The sequence below is a fragment of the Somniosus microcephalus genome, chromosome 5, assembly GCF_052327205.1.
Source record: "Somniosus microcephalus isolate GS21.2 chromosome 5, FLI_Smic_1.0, whole genome shotgun sequence".
Classification (NCBI taxonomy): domain Eukaryota; kingdom Metazoa; phylum Chordata; class Chondrichthyes; order Squaliformes; family Somniosidae; genus Somniosus; species Somniosus microcephalus.
Genome location: NC_140991.1, coordinates 93,136,482 through 93,151,523, shown reverse-complemented (window position 1 = coordinate 93,151,523; position 15,042 = coordinate 93,136,482). Strand labels below are relative to the sequence as shown.

Below are 15,042 nucleotides of genomic sequence, written 5' to 3'. Positions count from 1 at the left end.
AGTTTTGTTATCCAATTCTACATAGACTTGAGAAGATGCGTAGCTTCAATTAAATTGATTGAAGGCTCTGGCTGACATATATTTTATGATCGGGTTTCTGTGAAGCACCTTGGGACTTCTTTCTACATCAAGGGTGCTATATAAATGCAAGTTGTTGTTGCTAAGTGAACAGGACTAAAACAATTAGACAGTTGTCCCAACTGTTTGCTTGCTTGGGCATAATTGCACAGTGATTTGCTGTTTGTAACAGATGGAAAGGCCCTCCAGGATAGGATTGGGGTACATTTTGATCACAGAAACCATCAGTGTCACACTCTTTGTCATTCATGCACCTTACCCAGGCACTAATACTTAAACCTAACTGAAGAAAGAGTTTTCTAGTTTGCTAGAGCTGTGTTCACTTTTAAGTATGTTGCATAATTATCAAAATATTTCCACTGTTGAGAAAGCCACACTGCAGAAGGTTCAGAAAAGGCTTCAGAAGATGAAGGTTTGTCCTAGCCTGTGCATGGTTCTAACCTGTGTGATAGAATGGATATAAATTTTACTCGGTTATTCTTGTGTAGTAACAACTTTAAAAAAAATCATATTTGGCAATTATAATTTTACAATTTCTTACTTAGTAAATTGTGATTTAAAATATTTTATATAGGGATTATGAAGAATACACAATGTGTTGTGTTTACTTTTATGCAGGCAGCCATAAAGTGTATGCATTCATGGATACTTTATATCACATTGTTACTGTATTGCTATGCTACTGTGTAGGTGACCATAAATCAAATTTCCATTAATGTAACTATCAGCGCTCGTTGATGGAACAGTGGTTATGTGGTTCATATTGATTCAATAGCAGTCATACCTGGCCAACCTAGTGCAGTATCACTGAATTAACACAGTACTAATGGTTAGATTGCTTCCCAGATAGGATCTGAAAGTTTATTTAAGAATCAGATGACAGGATAAAATCTCTTATCAGCATAGGTCTAGCAAAGAATTTGTTAACAGTAATTTATTCTTTTTCTTAAAATAAATCTTGTTACTCCTGAGTAATTGATGGTCACGACTGTGGGAGAAGATGTTAAAAATCCTTTCTCGATGCCAATGGTTTAAACTCTCGGTATCTACCAACAACCATCTGCTGGAAGAATCATTGGAAAGAAGGGACTGTTGAAGAGCTGACACGATTTATTGAAAGATCGTTAAATGGGTTATAAAACGCTATATGTTTGGAGGCTTTCAAATTAAGTTCTGAACATTACTTCACATACGTTGTATTTCTATTGCACAGGAAGTAGTTCTGCAATGTTGTTAAAGCTGCTAATCTTTGGAATTTGCCTCTTTGTATTGCGACTTAATATGATCTTACACGAGCAATTGTTTCCAAATCGTAACTTAAAGTTCTGGCCATGAGCCAAACTGCATTATGTAAAAAAAAAGTAAGGTGCAAGAAAAGGCCATTCAGCCCATCAAAGCTCAATCGGTCCACAGCCAGAACAAGATGGAAGCACGTGGTAGCTTCTGACTGTTTATTGCTGGTGGTGCTGTGCCTGTAATAGCACAAGGGAGGAGGGAAAGAACACCTCTTGAGGTGCGTCTTCATACCACTGGAATGTTAGAGCCACATTGTTCACAGCACTGCTGCTGGAGTTCATGCTGTCTGTCTGTAGCAGTTATACTGGGGTTTAGATACAGCATGAGTGTTTTACAAACACACAATTCAAAATGTCTGCTTTACTTCTATGTAAACTATTAGTTTGCTATTACAAAGCACTCTACCAAGTCCATTTAATTTCTGGAGGAAAGTTTCTCCCAATGTTAATTAATCAAAAGTCCAGAAGATTTTTACAACTTAGTTTCACTGTATTCTTCAGTGATTGGTTGACTTCCTCGGCATGACATTTCTATAGTCCTAGCAACTTCGAAACCATCATGTTTCACACAATATTTGATCATGTCTGTGCAATTGTCCTTATAACTCTCTGTTCTGAAAAAGGTCATCGACCCAAAACTTTAACTCTGTTTCTCTCTCCACAGATGTTGCCTGACTTGCTGAGTATTTCCAGAATTTTCTGTTTTTATTTCTTCTAACTCGCAGTCTGGCTCATGATCAGATATTCATCTAATTCTTCTTTTGCAAAATGTTAATCAATACAGTATTAACTGCTTTAGTCAGGAGTTTATTCCAATTATTCACAGCACTGTGGGAGGGGGGAAAATCCTTCTAATCTTGTGTTGCTTCAGGCTTGTAATGTGAATTGAGAAAGAATGTTCTTCGATTGGTACAAGAAGAAAACCAAGGGTTTCACGGAGAGGTTGCCCTGATTGCTGTAGAAGTGCTGTGGTTGTTTGCTGAACACTTAATGCTGAGAAAGATTTCATTCACTAATGTACAAGTTATAGAAACTCATTAACAAAGCTTATTGCAGCTTAAAAAGATGCCGAGTGGATTTTTCTTTGTAGAAACAGGAGTCCTCTGTGCGTTGTTGTGAAACAAGAACAAATTATGGGTGACTGATAAAAAGCTGCTGAAGTAAACCATGCAGTAGTACAGATTCTATTATGTGATGCTGCACACCTTTCTTCAGGTCCTAGATAGCAGCTGGCATTTATACTCTGGGTGCTCTGTGAACATTGCAACTGCTGGCATAAGTATGCCTGATGCAGACTGGCAAGAAGCCTTTTTAAAACAGTATTGTATCACATAAAATAAGCATCTGGGAGTAGGTTACAAAGCTCATGGGGTTGGGATAATGTTCACTGGCGTCTTGCGTTCTATTCTTGCAGTTTATAATTTCATCTCCACCCTAATATTGAATTACAGCCATGTGACATGCTCCAGATGTCTATTATTCTATACATAATGTGGGTGGAGTATATTAAACTTAGAAAAGTTGTATTGTATCACTTTTACAATAAACTGCTTGTTCACTTATGGTTCATATTAAAATGAACCAGCCAGCTATCTTTATTTAATTGTAATTGCTGGTAAATTAGAATAAGAAACTTGAATCTTTTTTAATTTAAATAAATTATAGAATTGAAACAATTCAGAAACTCATACAGACCAACATACTTTGAATTCATGCAAAATGTCCTTTATAAAAATTGGTCCCTAAACTCTTGACCTAGTCACATTGTTATGATATGGCATCCACAAAACTTGGCTCCTGTTTCATTGTTTTGAAACCTATTCCCTCACTGTGAAAGCAGTATTATTTATCCTACCAGCCTTTGTGTTTTTACTATTCCCTATGTGACATTGGAGTGCAATTTGCATAGATTGGTGCCTCTTTGTCGTGGCACATGTTTAAATTAGGGGCCATAATTTGCTGTCAAAATAACAGGCTAATGGCACTCTATTATTTATGCATAAATGCTACAGCAACTTCAGGTGAGGACAGATGCAAGGTTAAACGCGAAAATCCAAAGGTTGCTGTCCGAGGTGTGCCGCTCCGCCGATAGCTTTGCGAAAATGGCATCTCGCTGCCTGGCTCACAGTTGAAATGCATTGAACGGCGCGAAGTTGCTGTGGTTACGCAGTAGATACGAAGTTAAGTCTCGTCCATTTTAGTCTAAGTACCCATTTAACAACGTGATAGGTGTTAATTCCTGCCGAACAACCCCTCTGGCACTGAAAACAAGCTATTACAAGTGTGGAGTCTCATTCCTTCAGGTTTTAATTGTTGGAGATTTTAGAGAAAAACGACAAAGAAAAAGTAAAAATTTTTAAACTTTATATTTTTCTCTCTTAATCTAATCCAACCTTTCTTTCCCTCTCCTTAGTTCACTTTCTGTACCTGATTTGACATTGAATTCACCCACTCTAATTTACACTTCCTTCTCAGTCCTTGCGCTGTTAATTTCACAATCCTTCAATCTGATTGGTTAAGGAGATACACAGTTCCTTGCCCTGTTCACTCAGGTCCCAGAAGCCCGGCTTCCCTCACTGCAACATTATCAGCTCGCGCTTACAGCAACTTCCAGTGCAAAATATCATCGCGGTTAAACGTTCAAGGGCAAGCCTAACTAACGGCGGACGCTGTTAAACGCCGTGCTACAGCAAACATTAGTTGAGGCTAAGAACAAAAACTCTGGCAGAAATAAATACACAGGAACAGAACCCCTAAATTCCACTCAGTATCAAGGAACTCTTTGTATAGAACAGCCAAATCAAAACCAAGTACAGGTGTGCTGAGGGAAACTGCTGCTCCGACTTGATCTCAGCTCTTCATTCAGCTGTGTTGTTCCAACCCTGCAGAGTATTAGGATTCAAACATTTTCCCAACACTTTTTTTCTTGTGTTCATGGTATTAGCCAAAACTTCCACCCTCATTCACTGCTGTGTATGGGTTAACCTGCCCAATTAATGTCAAATCAGACACAAATTGAAGTTATGTAGAATGCACAGCAAGTTCTCCCATCGTGTACAAAGGCAGAAAACAACATGACCCTAGACCAATATGTACAGGCTAAAACTATTGGTTAGATTTATTAACAGAAAATAATATAGAAGCAAAAAGATACCACAGATTACTAAGAGTACATTAATTGAGCTTCCACAATATATGAACTGATCTAACAAAATAAAAAAAGACGCAGCCCAAAATCTTTCCGTTCATTTCAGTAAGTTCTTAGTAACAACTTCTGATGGTAAGTTAGGTGAGACTGATTTCTCGTGGAGTACCTCAGAGTCTTGTGTATTAACGGTGAGTTGGGTAGAGAACTGAAGACCTTGAGAGAGTCTCTCCAGTTGCAAGGTGCCTTTCCCTTTGTTCTCAGTGGCCAGCCAATTAAAATGTTAACCATTACACTAACATGAACATGATGTGAACTGTTGCCTCCTGGCCACCTTCGTCTGTTTTTTGACACTTGGCAGCAATTGAAAACTTAACTCTCTGTCAATATTATTTATTAACATATAAAATAAGCTGTTCCAGCTACCAAAGTAACTAACGTGTTTGGTTTCATTCTGTGGTCCTACCAACATACAAAATTGATGGGCAGGAAAAGACCAGCTGGTCCATCAAGCCTGCCCCATACCATGATGGCTGGAGCATCATGACCAGGCACTCCCTCCCTCCCTATGAAATACAAACCAAATTTTAGTTTCCTTTTAAATGGGGTTAAAAGGTTGTGCCAGAATCAATTAAGGAGAGAGAATGGGAAAATCGCTTAGTGACTGGTCCAGATAATGGAATAAGCTATATTGGCAAATGAGCTATTCACATAAATGGGTTTTATTGTCAATCATTAACTAAACATGAAAGCAAATCCTCATATAATCAGTCTTTCTCAATCCTGCTAATGTTTGTGCTTTATTCAGAATGTCATATGCTACATTTATTGTGAAGAACTCCTTCCTGAATCAGTTCTCCAAATACAGCCCCCAGTCCTGCTATTGAAACCAACCTGAACCCACCCTGTTTAACTTCTAGTACATTTTCTTGTTCCAGCCCTACATCCCAGCTCAAATCTGGCTTTCTGAGTCTGTCTGGTCTACTGTCCATTTCCCTTCCTGTTGCTCCACCAACAGTGGCAGAGCATTCAGCCTTGCAGTCTAGGATTATCTTCATTAACCTCTTCTGCTTTGCTACAGCTCCTCCCACTTTCAAAGACCTTCTTTAAAACCTACCTCTTCAATTTCACCGTTGGTCACCTCCCATTACTCTTCTCAGAATTCCTGCTCTATGTGCGAGTCCCTTTCCACCTCTGTCCCCACCTCACTCATCAAGAGCCTTACAATGTTTTGTTATGTTGAAGGAACCGTAGAGGTGTAAATTGTTGGCTTATGCGACAGCTGGGTCAATTGTAAGCGATGATGCATGCTAAGTTCTAAAGTTGCTAATGGTGACTATTTTGTTCGGTGTTACAGGCAGCTTCATATTTGTACTGTTAATGGATTACAGCTTCCTGTTTTGATGGTACAGGTACTGACTGCCTTTTGACATTAGAGTGCTGCTTTGTTTACATTTACAGTTTGCTGCTGACTGGAGGTGCAGTCAACTGCAAACTAAGTAGGTAAAAGACATTACTTTCTACTGTGCAAAGTTTTTGAGAATCAACAATGGAGGAACAAGCTAACTACTCCTGATTATTTCGATAGCAAAATACTGCGGATGGTGGAAATCCGAAATAACAACAGAAAATGCTGGAAAAACTTAGTAGGCCAGGGCAGCATCTGTGGAGAGAGAAACAGAGTCAACGTTTCAGGTCGAAGACCCTTTTTCAGAAGTGGAAAAAAAACAGGAATAGTTCACACTTAACAAAAATAATGGTAATGCACTGTATAAGGCCATTGTCACCTATTTTCTTGTTTCCAAATACTGTAGATAGACGGTGGTAAATAGTCCTGCACCAACATCTTATTGAGCAGCAACAGCATCCTGCCTAGTTGCACCTCTTCCCCTTCCACTCTGTGCCTAGTGGTGTGCTTGTACTTTAGGTGAAGTAATTTAAGTGAATCATCTGCACTTGGATATTGAGGGCACAATATCAACATTTACAGACGACACAAAAGTAGGGAGTTGTGGTTAACTATGAAGAAGGCTAAGCTACTTCATGAGGACATCAGTAATGCCAGCTCTTGCGATTTCTAATGAAAACTAACCTCAACTCACGATTTCGTGATTCCACTCGGATAAATCATGGTTTTTTTCTTCTTCGGTACCACCTCCTGTGATTGGCTGCTGGGGATACGTGGGTTCGGGAGAGATTTATGTGTTGTCTTTTGAAACAAGGTGAATTTGCACAGGTTTAAAAAGAGAACTGTAAGTTTTAAGGATGTGTATTACGGGCCAGTTTGTAGAATGTGGCGGCTCAGTCTATTCCTAACTGATTTAATGAGGGTCAGTTGTCTCATCCCAGTCTCATCCGCCTTCCATTCAATTTGAGGACAGCGGGACATGTTCTCTTCAAACCCATGGCCCAAAGGTGGTGGAGAAGCAGACGGATTTATTTGGTCATACTAATAGGAGATCTATAGAGGTTTAGGGGAGCGATAAAGACAGCACAGGATGATCGTGGTGCCAGGTGGAAGAGGCTGACTTTTACAAGAGACTTTGAGTAACAGGCATGATTGAACTAAGACGCAGTGCCAAGTCTGACCGAAGCAGAGTGAAACTTTCCATGGCAGCTGGAGTAACATCGGTTACTGCACTGGCACAGAGAGACGCAGCAGTTGGAACAGGGAAAAGAAGCAAAGAATCCTTGAAGACAGTCCCAGTTGGCTGACATATAAGGAAAGAAATTGCATTTGTATAACACCGACCTCAGGTAAACTGTTTTATGCAGCGGGTTTTTGTTCGGACTTGGGATCTCCAACTAGAAACAAGTTGGTGGGAGCAAAATTAATAATAACATTCAAACTGGAAGTGCGTAAATATTTGAAAAACTAAAATTTCAGCCGGTGTGGGGAAAGGTGTGGGGGGAGGATGCTGTAAAGCTCTATGATAAATTTTCACAGGGGGAGGGGGGGTCTCCTGTTCATCTGCTGTAACTTTGGTAAAAGAAAAACTTGCATTTCTATAGCGCCTTTCACCACCTTAGACGTCCCAACACACTTTTGAAGTGCAGTCACTGGTGTAATGTAAGAAAAATGGCAGCCAATGTTGCGCATAATGTGATAATCTTTTTTTAAGTAATGTTGGTTGAGGGATAAATATTGCGCAACCTGCCTGCTCATTGGTCTGCTCAGCTGTGGGACCAGGAAATTGTAAATTCAGTCTCTGGTCTGCATTGATCAAGCTTCAGTATAAATAGGCAGTAGAGGGGTGCTCCCATAAGCCAATGCTTGGGAAGAAAATAAGGAGAAAATATATTATTAATGAGCACAACTTTAAAAAAAAAAAAAAGTGTTTATTCAGATTGCTGAAAACATTTATTGTCTTGGATGCTCTGGGATTCCTACCCTTTCTCTCTTTAAAAATAGAAGAAATTTGACTGAATTCTCTCAGTAATGGGTATGGGCACTGGAGATAACAACAGAAATTTTCAATTCGTAGCAACAGATGCCACACGCGCTTGTACAATGGTTTACAATTAAACTCTCAATCAGCTCGCAAGTTGCCTTATTTAACTTTGGAAATCATTGAGATGAAAATTTAAATGTTTTCAATTTCTTCATCCCAGTGGGATAATTCAAATTTGGTGGCAAAACCCTCCACCATCTTGGTGTGCAAAGCGTGGTGATAACGGGTAGGGATTTCTAAAAGTTTTTTGTAAAGCATTTATAGAGGCAGTAATCGAGGTTTTGTAAGAGCTATGACCTGTTAGAGATTAAATAAAGCCACTAATGAGGTTTATAAACCAAACAATAGCAACTCATGATTTCTTACCAAATCTCATGATTTTTAAGAGTTTATCTCCTGATTTTTGAGACAGTGGGGTTGGCATTACTGGGACATAGACAAGGTTAGTAGATTGAACAGATGGATATCAGATGAAATTTAATGCAAAGAAATGTGAGATGATGCATTTTGGGAGGAAGAATAAGGCGAGGATATATACATTAAATGTTAAAACTTAAAAAGGAGTAGAGCATCAGAAAGACTTGGAGGTTTAGCTACACAAATATTTAAAAGTGGGGACCAGTTGATAAAGCTGCTTTAAAAGAAAAACTGGGATTCTTGGTTTTACAAATAAAGCTAAAGAGTACAAAAGCAAAGAGGTAACACGAAACCTATACAAATCATTGCTTAGAATATTACATCTAGTTTTGAGTGCCTGACTTTAGGAAGGATGTCAAGGCTGTGGGGAGGGTGCAGAAGAGACTCACTAAGGTGGACAGGGATGAGAAGCTTTAGTTATGAAGGAAGACAAGGGAAACTTTTCATTCAGAGAAGTTTAACAAGGGATCTGCTAGAGATGCTCAAAATTAAGAGAGGCTTTGATGAGCTAAGTAGGAATAAAAGTGTTTCCAATGAGTCAGAAAACTAGAAGACTCAAATTTCATTACCAAAAGAAGGGAGAATTTATTTTACACCTAGGGCTGTTCGGACATGGAATGCCCTACCAGAATAAGTGGTGAAAGCACAATTTATAATAGCTTTTAAAAGGGAAGTGGATAAATATTTGAAAAAGAAAAAATATGAAAATGAATGGGGAATTTGTTTAAATGAATGGTTCTTTCAGAAAGTAGGCACAGGTACGATAAGCCAAATGGCCTCCTCCAGTGTTATAAAATGCTATGATTCTAGACGATGTCACCATAAGAAACATCCTATGCAGTCCCAGATACCCATTCAGAAAGGATGGGACTCTGTTTTAATGCATGATTTTTTTTTTCTGAAGCTAGAATCAATTTTAACAGTATAATGAGCAAGATATGTCTGCCTCCCAGCCAGCCTTGTGATTTACAGCAGTTGTCAGTTAACCTAACTGACAGAAAGGAGATGTTCCTGCTGCCTTGTTGCTCTTAATAACCTGTGCATCTTGCTGTATGATTGAGAAAATGGAAGAAGGCTCACTTAGAAACATAGAAGATAGGAGCAGGAGTAGGCCATTCGAGCATGCTCTGCCATTCAATGAGATCATGGCTGATCATCCAAATTCAGTACCCTGTCCCTGCCTTCTCCCCATATCCCTTGATCCCTTTAGCCTTAAGAAATATATCCAACTCCTTCTTGAATATATTTAATGAACTGGCCTCCACCCCCCTCTGTGGCAGAGAATTCCACAGGTTCACCACTCTGGGTGAAGAAATTCCTTCTCATTTCGGTCTTAAATGGCTCACCCCTTATCCTTAGACTATGACCCATAACATGGAGCAAACTGCCCTGCCTGCACGCTTTAATTCTGTTGGTGAAGCGTCAAAATTTATGAAAGCCACAATATCTGGCAGCGGTGGGATTCGAACCCACGTCTCTGCAGAGACTGGAACCTGAATCCAGCACCTTAAACCGCTCGGCCACACTACCACTTCACTGCCTGTAGATGTTTAAGGGTTTTCACATTGATCCCGGTGGTTGTAGAGTTCAGAAAGGTCAAGGAAATCTGTACTGGGCACCAATGGGCAAGGCTGAATTTTCCGATCGCCTTGAGGTCCAACAACTCTGGTTCAGCAACTTAAAAGTTAACTGTGTTTCACCCTCTTTGTGCAAGTGACTGAGTTCCAGGTGAGCGCAACTTCTCTTGAGATAAAAACAGTAAATGCTGGAAATACTCAGCAGGTCAGGCAGCATCTGTGGAGAGAGAAACCGAGTTAACGTTTCAGGTCGATGACCCTTCACCAGAACTGGAAAAAGTTGGAGATGGAACAGGTTTTTAAGCAAGTGTATTGGCAGGGAAAGGGGGGAGAGGAGGAAAGAACAAAAGCGAAGGTCTGTGATAGGATGGAAGGTAGGAGAGATTAAGAGACAAGAGGGATGATGGTGCAAGGCAAAAGGAGATGGTAATGGGACAAGTTAAGAAACAAAAGATGGCTCTAGATGAAGTGTAAATGGCAGTGGCAGAATGATCGACAGCTGCCATGTGAAAGAGAAAAAAAATGAAAAAAAAGATAGGGGCCGAGGTTATGGTCTGAAATTGTTGAACTCGATGTTGAGCCCAGAAGGCTGTAAAGTGCCTAATCGAAAGATGAGGTGCTGTTCCTCGAGTCTGAGAGTTCCACAGGTGAGAGAAGTGCCACAAGAATTCTGTGCAGATTTATCTTTTGGATTAACACACATGCTTGAGGTGTAGCTATAACGAGGAGCTTCTTGTGTTCCTGGCATAAATATGGAGATTTGGCTTTAATGCCAGCAACGCTTGTGTCCTGTTCCGTTTCTGTTTTTTAAATTTCATATTGTGTGTCCAAAAAGTGCAGTCAATCAACAGTTAGGGAAGGTAAAGCAGGCAGGTGGGTTAGTAGTGCTTTTGAATCGATTTATCCTAAGTAGTAGTTGTGTTCTTTTTATTTTTCTTAATGATTCAAAATATAGGATTCATATTCAGAACATAAAATAAAATTTCTGGAAGATTGTAATGTAATGAACTCTTTAAAGATGGAAGAATGCCTGTTTGTCTCCATAGTTAGCCTGCTAAAGCAATTACATTCTCAGAAATTGTACATTTCATGCTGTATGTTCCTGTGACTTGGTGGGTTTTTAAATTACAAAGGCAAAACACTATCCTCAAGTTTGTCATTAATATTTTAGTTAACACTGCAAACAAATTATGATCAATTATGATTATTTCGAAATATTATTGAGGGGCTATATAGCTTACAATAATTACAGGGTTCATTGAAACGCCTGGATCTTGAAAAGCCAAATACTGTTTGTAGGTAAGTTTCTTGAATTTCCAAGCCGATCACATCACTTCCAGTGCTGTTTTACTCATTTGTAAGCAAGTCGCTTCCATGAAAACGCTTGTTTATATGCAAGTAAACAATTTGCCTTCTGTGGCTCCACTTCGTTCACTTGGTCACCTCGCTCCCAGTGCCAGAACAAAGGCTCTTCTTGCTCTTTAGCCAAAGGAAGCAAGCAAAATGCTACTGGTAGGGAGCTGTTCCACCTTTATAGCATGAGTTTTTAAAAAAAATGTTAAAACTATGGTGCTAAATAGGGTTTCTTCAATCGCAACATGGAGGCAGTGTTGAATACTGGCAACTGACATTGGGAGCTGGACAGCCTGAGGCTGGAGCAGAGACCCAAGAGGGGAGGTTTGGGATGTGGAATGGAATAGAGGTCGTCTTATGTATGTCGTTTTTCTTAACTTGGCAAATTAATCTGCATGCAGATGGACATGTATATGTTTCAAAAAATTTGAACAATAAAGAGACAACAGAACAAATAAGCTGTTGAATTCCCATGGAGGATGTCTCGTGTGTTCCAGCTCTAAATGGTAGATATACTTTGCATTTTTAAATATACCGCTGCACAATATAATTTTACCATTTATATAATCCGGAACACCTTGGAGAAAAGTAAGATTATCTAGCACATCCCCTAATTTGAGAATATTTTTAACTGTCCAAAAAATGTTACTGGAGTCCTTGAGGAGTAAGCAGAACAGGATAAGTGCAGATAAACAAATCAGAGGTGTTTGCAAATTATTGATTCAGGATTTGAAGTTTGGTTATTGTTCAATGGCTTGCAACCAATTGGTAGGACCCAGTTTTAAAAAAAACACAATCTGCCCTATGGACATTTTTTTGAGATGGGGAGGGATGGAAGCCTGCAGCTGCCACATTTTGCTGCTCAGATTAGAGTCATAGAGTTATACAGCACAGAAAGAGACCCTTCGGCCCATCATGTCCGTGCCGGCCATCGAGCCCCGTCTATTCTAATCCCATTTTCCAGCACTTGGTCCGTAGCCTTGTATGCTATGGCGTTTCAAGTGCTCATCTAAATGCTTCTTGAATGTTGTGAGGGTTCAACATAAGAACATAAGAAATAGGAGCAGGAGTAGGCCAATCGGCCCCTCGAGCCTGCTCCACCATTCAATAAGATCATGGCTGATCTGATCCTAACCCCAAATCTTCTATCACTCTGCATCCACCCGACCCCATGTGATCTCCCGGGAGAGGCGAAAAACCAGATAAAGACCCAATGGCCAATTTGGGAGAAAAAAATCTGGGAAATTCCTCTCCGACCCATCTAGGCGATCGAAATTCTTCCAGGAGATCACTCTGTCCCTATATTTTCTACAGTACTTACCTTCTGTAAAGGTGATCTCCACCCCAGCCAGGAACAGGAATAAAACCATCTCCTGAAATCTAACAGAATTAGAACACAGTAGGAGCAGAACAAGGCTACACGGCCCCTGGGCCCGCTCCACTACCCACAGGGCCATGACCATTCCGAACCCAGACTCATGTCCAATTTCCTGCCCGCTCCCCGTAACCCTTTATTCCCTTTACTTCTAGGAAACTATCTATTTCTGTTTTAAATTTATTTAATGATGTAGCTTCCACAGCTTTCTGGGGCAGCAAATTCCACAAACCTACCACCCTCTGAGTGAAGAAGTTTCTCCTCATCTCAGTTTTGAATGAGCAGCCCCTTATTTTAAGATTATGCCCCCTAGTTCTAGTTTCACCCATCATTGGGAACATCCTCACCGCATCCACCCGATCAAGCCCCTTCACAATCTTATATGTTTCAATAAGATCGCCTCTCATTCTTCTGAACTCCAATGAGTAGAGTCCCAATCTACTCAACCTCTCCTCATATGACCACCCCCTCATCCCCGGGATTAACCGAGTGAACCTTCTTTGTACTGACTCGAGAGCAAGTATGTCTTTTAAGTATGGACACCAAAACTGTATGCAGTATTCCAGGTGCGGCCTCACCAATACCCTGTACAACTGCAGCAATACCTCCCTGTTTTTATATTCCAACCCCCTAGCAATAAAAGCCAACATTCCATTGGCCTTCTTAATCACTTGCTGCACCTGCATACTAACTTTTTGAGTTTCGTGCACCAGGACCCCCAGATCCCTTTGTACTACAGTACTTTCCAGTTTCTTGCCATTAAGATAATAACTTGCTCTATGATTTTTCCTGCCAAAGTGCATAACCTCACACTTTCCAGTATTGTATTCCATCTGCCAAATCTCTGCCCACTTACTTAGCCTGTCTATGTCCCTTTGCAGGTTTTTTATGTCCTCCTCACTCACTACTTTCCCTCCCATCTTTGTATCATCTGCAAACTTTGATATGTTACACTCGGTCCCCTCCTCCAAATCGTTAATATAGATTGTAAAGAGTTGGGGACCCAGCACTGACCCCTGCGGAACACCACTAGTTACTGGTTGCCAATCTGAGAACGAACCATTTATCCCAACTCTCTGCTTTCTGTTAGAGAGCCAATCCTCCACCCACGCCAGAATATTACCCCCAATCCCGTGATTTTTTATCTTGAGCAATAATCTTTTGTGTGGCACCTTGTCAAATGCCTTTTGGAAGTCTAAATACACTACGTCCACTGGTTCCCCTTTATCCACCCTGTATGTTACTTCCTCAAAAAACTCAAGCAAATTTGTTAAACATGACTTCCCCTTCATGAAACCATGCTGAGTTTGCCCTATTAAATTATGTTTATCCAAATGTCCCGTTACTGTCTCCTTAATAATGGACTCTAACATTTTACCAACCACAGATGTTAGGCTAACAGGTCTATAGTTTCCAGCCTTCTGCCTACTACCCTTTTTAAATAAGGGTGTTACATTAGCAGTTTTCCAATCTGCCGGGACCTTTGCTGAGTCCAGTGAGTTTTGCAAAATTATTACCAATGCATCCACAATCCCTACCGCTACTTCCCTCAAGACCCTGGGATGCAAGCCATCAGGTCCAGGGGATTTATCCGCCTTGAGTCCCATTATTTTACCAAGTACCACTTCCTTAGTGATTTTAATCGTATTTAGTTCCTCCCCCCCTAGAGCCCCCTGTTTGTCCAGTGTTGGGATATTCTTAGTGTCCTCTACTGTAAAGACTGATACAAAATAATTGTTCAGTGTTTTTGCCATCTCCATGTTTCCCACCATTAATTTCCCGGTCTCATCCTCTAAGGGACCAACATTTACTTTAGCCACCCTTTTTCTTTTTATATAACTATAGAAACTTTTACTGTCTGTTTTTATATTTTTTGCTAATTTACTTTCATAATCTATCTTCCCTTTCTTAATCAATCTTTTTGTTATTTTTTGCTGTCTTTTAAAGACTTCCCAATCTTCCATCCTTCCACTAGATTTGGCTACCTTATATGCCCTTGTTTTTAGTCGGATACTATCCTTAATTACTTTACTTAGCCACGGATGGCTATCTTTTCTTTTACACCCTTTTTTCCTCAGTGGAATATATTTTTTTGGAAGTTGTAAAATAACTCCTTAAATGTACACCACTGGTCATGTACCGTCTTACCCTTTAATCTATTTTCCCAGTCCACTCTAATTAATTCCGCTCTCATACCTTCATAGTCTCCTTTATTCAAGCTCAGCACGCTTGTTTGAGATCCAACCTTCTCACCCTCTAATTGAATATGGAACTCAACCATGTTATGGTCACTCATTCCAAGGGGATCCTTTACTAGGACATTTTTAATTAATCCTGTCTCATTACACAG

The 15,042-nt window shown here is 40.0% G+C and overlaps 1 protein-coding gene and 1 non-coding gene across 4 annotated transcripts in view; one reads left to right on the top strand and one right to left on the bottom strand.

Annotated features, from left to right (window-relative positions):
* Positions 1-15,042, top strand: part of ctnnal1 (catenin (cadherin-associated protein), alpha-like 1) — a 367,498-nt gene that overhangs the window by 66,532 nt on the left and 285,924 nt on the right. The window lies entirely within an intron of this gene.
* Positions 9,836-9,917, bottom strand: trnal-cag (transfer RNA leucine (anticodon CAG)). The gene has a single exon. It is a non-coding gene; the product is annotated as a tRNA-Leu (tRNA).